The sequence below is a fragment of the Glycine max genome, chromosome 18 (assembly GCF_000004515.6).
Source record: "Glycine max cultivar Williams 82 chromosome 18, Glycine_max_v4.0, whole genome shotgun sequence".
NCBI lineage: Eukaryota > Viridiplantae > Streptophyta > Magnoliopsida > Fabales > Fabaceae > Glycine > Glycine max.
In genome coordinates this window covers 36,548,526-36,557,316 of record NC_038254.2, presented here as the reverse complement: position 1 = coordinate 36,557,316, position 8,791 = coordinate 36,548,526, and the positions used below count along the sequence as shown (strand labels likewise).

The 8,791-nt window shown below is 33.2% G+C and overlaps 1 long non-coding RNA gene across 9 annotated transcripts; it reads left to right on the top strand.

Moving 5' to 3' along the window:
- The first annotated feature begins 1,690 nt into the window (after nt 1-1,690).
- On the top strand, nt 1,691-6,574 carry LOC102666597 (uncharacterized). 9 transcript variants are annotated; one of them, XR_005889665.1, is made up of 8 exons: nt 1,691-2,484; nt 2,671-2,772; nt 3,041-3,125; nt 3,323-3,385; nt 4,200-4,382; nt 4,613-4,655; nt 4,817-4,952; nt 6,359-6,574. It is a non-coding gene; the product is annotated as an uncharacterized lncRNA (long non-coding RNA). The 9 variants fall into 9 exon arrangements; XR_001386348.2 differs by lacking the exon at nt 4,613-4,655 and having other exon boundaries at nt 1,692-2,484; nt 4,203-4,382; XR_001386347.2 differs by lacking the exon at nt 4,613-4,655 and having other exon boundaries at nt 1,692-2,484.
- The last annotated feature ends 2,217 nt before the right edge of the window (nt 6,575-8,791 follow it).

Here is an 8,791-nt window from a genome sequence, read left to right as displayed (position 1 = left end):
TTAAACCCATTTTTTTATTAATTCAAAACACCAAACTTGTCCTATTAGATTTTTTTTTTATATTCAAGGGGACTAAAAAGCTCGAAAAAAGCGAACTACAATAGAACTAACCGAGGAGTCACAATACCCACATAATAAAAAAGAAACAATTGGCTTAAAACAGCAGGCAATTGCTCAAACATAAAAAATTCCCCCTCCATTCTACTCCCAAGGTTAGCCAATGCATCAGACATTGGTTTGCCTCTCTGAAAACATGTCTGATCTTAATTTTCGCACTTTAGATCCCTGAATGCTACTCACTACTGCCTAGGAATCCACCTGCACTTCAACAGCCAACATCCCTGTTTCTTTTGCAACAGAAAGACCAACATACAGACTCCAAAGTTCAGCCACAAAGGAATTAGAAACACCAACCTTTTTTGAGTAGCCACATATCTATCTCCCAGCAGCATCCCTAAAGATTCCCCCACAACCAGCATTCATGCTCTCCCCTTGAACTGACCCATCAGAATTGAGGCAAATCCAGCCATCCAAGGGAGGTTTCCAGCTGATCATAACCTCTGCTCGAGGATTGGAAATAGCATGGTGATTAGAAGCTTCACTATACAACTTTCAATTCTGAAGGATGAGCTCCCACGGTCTATGTTGGTTGCGCCATCTCCACAAAGAATTACAAGTGAGGGCCCAAATCCCCAACCAAACTTCCTGATCAGAATTATCCATAGACTTGGATAAATTCAGACCAATCCACTATTTCAAGTCCAAAGTAAGGAATTCCAATCTGCTATTAGGACTGAGAATGTGATATGAAACTTGAGTTGTGAGGCAACCGGGGACAGACGGCACAAAAATAATTTAAATTAGAGAACCGCCATCAATATTTTTTTTAGGAAAAAATCATTGAAAAAATCTTTTCAATGATCTTTGAAACCAAAAATAGATTCCAGAGTCGATTACATGAAAAAGCTGTTAAAAATGATACTTATAATTAATTGTGCTAAACTATATAACTTTATGAATATTTATTTTAGTCCAAAAAGAAAATATTTTTTTTTATCTAAAGAGAATAATAACTCAGTTAATGTTACAAACCATTTCATCAATCCGTTAATATCACAAACCATTTCATCAGTTAAAAAAAAATATTTGAAGTAGAATCATCATTTTTATTTGGATGAAAAAAAAAACTAAAAATAATTCTATACATTAATTAGGCAACCAGGCGTCTCCAATTTTATTATGAAAAAACAAACAAACGGAAGATACAGGAAAATAAAATATTCACATTTCTATTCAATCTAAAGCCACGCTCCCTTTTTATTTTTCTCATTATTATTAGAAAAACGTTAAACTAAAGGCTAAAAAAAACTGAATAAAGCTGTCTTTTTAAAGGATCCTAATTTTCTAATCAATGTAAAAACATGTATCACTCGTATCTATCTCACAAAACAAGAAAGGCTAGAAAATGTAATGAAAGGGAAAGAGAAAAAACTAACTCATGAAAATGTAAAAAGAAAAAGAAAGGCACACTACTAAAATAAAAGCTTACAACAACAGTTAATCTACGACAGTCATATAAAAATCGTTTAAAAAAAAAAAAAAGAGCGATCACATTTTTGTAATTAAGTATAATTTTTCAAAGATGAATTTGAAAAAATCGTATTTAAAAACACGTTACTATCTCGATTGATTGAGAACCGTCTTTGAAAACATTGAATTATTTAAAAGACATGTGACTCTCTAACTCTCTCCCCCTCAGCCCCAATCCCGCGAAGGGTGAGAAGCAGAGGCTCCGCATCCGTGAAGAACGCGATGCCCCCAGGCCTCCAAGAAGCGCCACCTTCTACACCTACCTCATCACCACGCTCATCAACCTCCTTGAATACGGTGGCGCCGGTTCTGAGTTCGCCGTCAAGAGGCGATTCCGTGACGTGGTGGCACTCTCGAAACAGCTGGCAGAGGCGTACCGCGGGTTCTTCATCCCGGAGCGGCTGGACAAGAGCATGATGGAGAGCCAGGTGATGCAGAAGCAGGAGTTCGTGGGGCAACGGCGCGTGGCGCTGGAGAAGTACCTCAGGAAGCTGGCGGCGCACTCGGTGATCGGGCGGAGTGAGGAGCTCAGGCTGTTTCTCGAGGCCAAGGGGCGGCTTCCGCTGGCCAAAACCACTTACGTTGCATCACGGATGCTCGATGGCACCGTGAGACTGCCAAGGCAACTGTTTAGTGGAGAGGCGGAGTTGGGAGAGATGGCTCAGCTGGCCAAGGGCAGGAGGGACTTGCTCAAGATTTTCAAGGAGTTGAAGTAGGCCCCTTGTTGTGGAGGAGGATAAGGAGTTTATGGAGAGGAAGGATAAGTTGGTGGATTTTGTGCACTATCTTAGCAATGTTTCTCAGCAGGTTTTGTGTTTCACTGGTTTTGCCTTCAGTGTTTGTTAGTTCACTATGGCTCATTTTGGGTAATGAGCTTAACCATGTGCTTATTCAGTAAGTTCATTATAAGATTAACCATGGTTCATTTGGTAATCAACTTAACTAAGTTCTTATTTTCATTATGAGATTAACTAAGTGATTCAATTATATCACCTTTTTTTAAACTTCTATGTTGTTTTTACTCTTCTTTCATGATACTGAATACTGATTCAGATTCTTAATTTTTGGAATCTTTGCAAGCTTCTAGACTTGGAACATTTGCTTGGCCAAATTAAGTCCAGCCTTCAATTATCAGGCCCTCTCTTATTGCCCTTGTTGGGAAAGAAAATATTGAATCAGAGGGTGAGTTCTGCTACTGTTTTTTCATGTGAATTTTGTAAAAGATATTATATTGTTTGTTCAAAACTTAGTTGTCCATGTTGGATAACCTATATATACATGTTTAGGATTTTTAGACTAATTTATGATATGTATCAAATTTGTACTGAAGGTTATATTATGATTTAAATCATGCAGAACCGATCATTGTTGCTACGTTTACTATTCTACTAAGCATTATATCATGATCTACTGAAACCAATAATTAATGTTACTTGTTCATTCTTTTCAGCATTAACAGAATCATTGAGAAGTATCGTCAATGCTGCTTCAACATGTCTCAGACTGGCAACGTAACTGAACATCAATCGGAGCAGGTTTTCTCTACTAATTTTAATTCTCCATATTAGTATTGTCTTCTAAAAAATAGAGGAAAAAAAATTAGAAATCTTGAAGCTAATTTTCAGTTACTCATGATAGCAATCATTTGATATGACTGTGTATATTCTACTTTAATTTATTTACAAAATTTTTTTTCTAGCAATTTACACTTTTATAATGTTGCACATTGCAGTGCTTATACCAGTAGCTTTTGATATTAAGAGTCAAGCATGAATCACTCCAGCGGACTCAAAAGGTAATCTTTTCTATGTCCAGTTGCTGAGTTTATGGCTAGTTTGATATTTTTGCTACTAATATTGTTTTAACGAATAAAAAGTCCAAGACCAAGCTAATGTCCCTACATTGTTTTTATGGGAACCCCATATGTAGAGTGGATTGTATCCATTACAATTTTATCTGCTTTACTTTTCTGGTACAGATCTATGTTTCACTTTTAGATATGTTGAGCATCAGTTCAACCAATGGAACCTTAACGTAACTCGAATAATGAATTGAGCTCAAGTAAGAGAGTGTAAGAAAATTGAAAGGTGTATTGCAAATGAAGACTTTTGTTTTTTCCATTTATTCTTGGTGTATACTTCACGATTCTTCCTTTCATCTTTTATGCCTTTTTTTGGCGTCTTGATGAACTTTTCATTGGCTTCGGCCATTAGGCAATTGATCATTGGATACATTACTTACTTTTTATATACAATATACAACATTATTTATCTTTTATCTTCTTATGCTCTTTTATAGTGCAATAGGACCAAAGAATTAAGCTAAATATATATCTTTTCAAACGTAAATGCAATGGCAATCAAGTGCAATGTACTTGAACGAAATCTCAGAAAATATGAATAATTTAAGACGAACTCAACTTTTATCAGAATTCAGTGATCAATTCTCTATATACATTTCTGCATGCAAAGTAGCTCCATGTCTTAATTTTTGTTCAAGTTATACATAGTTCATAAAGCTTTTATTTATGTTTATCAATCTTATTACAATTTCAATTCATCAATATTTGCATATAGAACATGAATTGATTTCTTTCCAATACACTCCAGCAGTTGCAGGTGGACATTTAAGCTTCACTCCACTCGGTGGCCGAAAAGCTGTTGCAACAATGGGTAGAACATTGCTTACAGCTCTATAAGACTTGGCAATTGGGCAAGTTCCTTTTGCCAACCATTCATTTCCAAGTGCCTTGTGCTTTGATAAATCTCCGTTCTGAAATGAAGCTCACCCGAGTAAGAAAAATGAGTGCAACTCATGTTTTGGAAGTTACTTAAACTAGTTCACAATAATTAGTAAGCAACCAGGAAAAGAAAATCATGAAGCACATCAAAATTTTGTCCTGTGATCACCAACACTAACAACAAAATAATTGCAAACAAGATGGGTGTAAATTTATCAAAATGATAGACAACTTGATTAAGATTCTATTGTGCCTATAACAACATAACATTTTCCCTAGCAGGAACTAACTTTATGATGAAATTGCACAAGCTCAAAAGCACCTAGTACGTATTAATTGACACTTATTTTGAGTATATTATCAATGAACATATAAACTCTAATTGAAACATGCCTATATGAAATACAAAGAGACAAGTGCTCTTGATAAGAAACTAAACTATTTAAGGATTAATCTTAATTGAGTTTACATTTTCCTTCTACTCAGTTTGATCCAAATGGTGGTATATAAATTAAAGACACTTGTCATATATGATCCTGCCTTTTAATTGATGATATCTAACAGCCATATATGATCCTAGACGCAGAAGCTGATATCACGAATTGACGAATTACATGGAAAGGTATGTAATTAATTTTTTTTTTCTACCGTGACCAAGCCTAATTCTATTTTTATACTCCACTTATTTTGTATATAGGTTTGGATACCCTTGGATTTTGAGATGGTCTCTTTTGAGATTGTGTTTACCATTGGTATATATATTTGGGTATCCTTTGTGCCCTACAATATTAATATATTCCTTTAATTGGTTGATTAAGAAAAAAAAAAAAACCCCTCAAAATTCATTCATGTGTATCTTTCATTTCTTTCCAAATTCATCCATGATTTCTTAGTTCATTCTTCAATAGATAAATAAAAAATCCAAGCTAAATTTTGTTAAGAACTTTGAGGATAAGATTCAAGTGAATTGGACGATGATAATAATAGGATGAATCTAGGAGATCCAAATAGATGACTTGTATAGAATAAATAATTTAGATACTATTTTTTTGATATTATTTAGTTTTATTTTATTTTCCTAAAATATTAGATGACGAGACATGTATGATAGTCATTTATTATGATTATTATATAATGTAAAGTTTGCATTCCATGGATGTATCAAATGAAAAATCACAGTTATTATTTTTTTATTGTTTTCTTATAACTCTTAATGGTGTTTTTTTAGGAGTAGAAATTGAATAGCTTCTTGCATCCTAACATAATTCCTGTATGTTGTGAGGCTCACTATGCTGTGAGCTTGTGAGGCAACTTCTTATGTGTTTACTAATGGGCAGTTTTGGGTAGTCTTTTTAATATTACGATGAGAAAATAAATAACGGGAATATGATAGAAAGAAAAGAAAATAGGAAGAGAAATCGTAGTGAATTATTTATCCCTCGTTTCATCAAAGGGAAAGGAATAAAATCTTCCCTTTCTTTGTTTGGTTTAATTTCGTGGGAGAAAAAGAATGAATATGTATGATGAGGGGTAAGAGAAATATATGATAATTAAATAGTACACAAACAAGTTATAGAATTTAATTTTAGTACCATGTAAGTATAAATTTTTTATATAACTATGTTAAATATATTTTAAAATATTTATTACAAATAATTAATAATCTTACTATGTGTAATAATATATAATTAGATAGTGTAAAAAAATATATTATCAATATATTTTAATTAGATTCAAAATATTATCCAATTTTTTTTATCTGCGTGATGCATACCAAAAAAGAAATAAATACAATTAATTTTTTCTTCTTTGATGTGAAACACTTTTAATAATTACATCATTAATTCTCATTATCTACGTAATGGCAGGTGCACAACCTGAAGCAGGTTAACAAGCATTTGAAATCTCAAGTTTTCCATAAAATAATTAATCATGCCAATATGTATAGTAGGAGGATACTATCAAATTGGAATAGTTTGTGTGATATGGCTTTTCTTTAATGTACATTTTCAACCTTTTATGCTCCAGGAAAGAGGTATATGCACCCAGATTTGTGAAGGTTCTGCTAATAATCATATTCGGCTACAAGATGCACAAGTCAATCAATTTGAATCTGAAACAACAGGGTATGATTATGTTATTTGCTGTATGGGTGTATGCATATATAACTAGAGTATTTGACAACCAAATTAAGATTTTTTTGTTGTTGTTGAATAGAATCATTTAAGTTGGACTCACTTGAAACACAATTCCATTAAGTATTATTTAATTAGTACATATATTCACACTATCATACTTATTGCTAAAATCCCGTCCATTACTATGATTATGTTATTTGTTGTACTTGATTTTTTGTTTTGACTTGTGTTTTATATTGATGATGCTGGAAGCTGATGATGGATGGGATTTGACATAAATTTGTTTTCAGTTCAACTTTTTTAATATTTTTTTATTTTTTTTAAAAATACATTATAAGACGATTTTATGAGAAAATTGTCTTAGAATGCAAAATCGTCTTAGAATTTTCAATATTTTTTTTTAAAAAAGAAATACATTCTAAGATGGTTCTCCGTCTTAGAATGTCTACATTCTAAGATGGTCTTTTGGAAAACTGTCTTAGAATCCTAACTTTATTTTATTTTTTAAAATAATAATTATATTCTAAGACGGTTCTTCAAGAACCGTCTTAGAAAAACTACACAGTCTAAGACGATTCTCAAGAAAATAACCGTCTTAGAATGTGCAATTTTTCTAAGATGATTTTTCAAGAACCGTAGTAGAAAGTTTTGACTTTCTATGACATTGGCTACAACGACGGTTCAAAACTATCATTAAAAGTACCTTAGAATCGATGTAGAATCATCTTTTTGTAGTAGTGGCATGTTAACCTAATTTCTACACTTAATAGGTAGCAATGCAACACAAGCACAAAAATGAGATGATAGAATATTGCTAAAATTCTAAAATTATAATATCGAAACATGACGATACAATAATTAGATACAACAAGAAAAACGTAGAACGAGATAATATTATTGAAGAAATAATGAAGGAACGGACAATATAAAACGGAGAGGGAGAAAGACAAACGTAGACAAAGCAAAGAACTTTTCTTAAGGTAGCAGTGGCGCACCTATGCGTTCTTTTCACTTCATTTTCTACAATCGTGATTGCTATCTTGAACAGAATTTGAGTCTTAGCAGCAGCGTGATCCGAGTGGCTTTTTCCGTTCTCTCTTCCTTCTTTTCCCCGAATAACTTGATCTCAAGTAACCAACTAATTCTATTATACCATGATTTTCTTATTTTTAGGCTTGTAGCTTGCAACCGCTTTATTTGTTCTCAATAGAATGACCATTATTCCAGTGTAACTGAAATATCTTCTGATGACCAAGTCTTATAACCGCTACATTTATGGTTTTTTTTCAAAAATATTTAAAATAATTTTTATTCAAAATATAAAAATACTCTTGGATAAAATTGAGTATTCACAAGTTGCAAAAGCATGCAAAGATGTTTCTTTGTTTCTTCAATGTGCAGACAGTGAAAGCATTTGGGATTACCTCCAGACCAACTAGTAATATACTTCTTGAAGGTTGGAAGTTTGTCATGTAAGAATTACCAACAAAAAACTTGCTTTATCAAGGGCTTTGATCCTCCAAATCTTTTTCCATATACCCTCATCTTGTAAATCAGCAAAAAAATTTATCTTGTAATAAGCATTAGAAGTAGTAAACTCCCTTAACTTACTCCCAGGCCACATTCTTTTATCCATCCCTCCATCTTCATATGGCGGCAACACATCCACAATACGAAGAACTATGCCATGAGGCAACAGTTGCTGAATAAACTCGTAGTTCCAATTTCCATCCTCCCTTACTAGGTCCTTGACCATGATATCAACAAACTGAAAAGGAATAGAATCAACAACATTCTTCAATTTAGAGCTTTTGGTCACCCAATTCTAATTCCACACATTAATTGATGAACAATTACCCAACAGCCAAAATTCATAGAATTTTAAGGGATCCTTTTAAAATACCAATAAAATCATCTGGAACACATTACGTTAGATTATCAGAAAGAGTTTTAGGAATACCTGGATCCATAATGATTGATCAAACAAATGCAACGGAATATGAATCCATAGGTGATTTTTGATCTATGTACTCTTCTTAGGATCTGTTATGGAACGAATAATCGGCTAATGGTGTAACCGATGACTTCATGATTCTTCCTCAATCGGAACATCTTTATTCCTTAATAGGACCTTCGTAACTCTTCAGATGAGAGAAGAGTATATGTGACGACTCGGTATATTGGGGACCATAGCCTTCTTATAGTGTGTTAACCTAATACGATTCCCATTATCCCCTAATGGGCCAACACTGACATCTACTCATTTAAGTCCATATCATATGATTTGGTTATCTAACAGTCTCACTTAATTTGATCACATAAA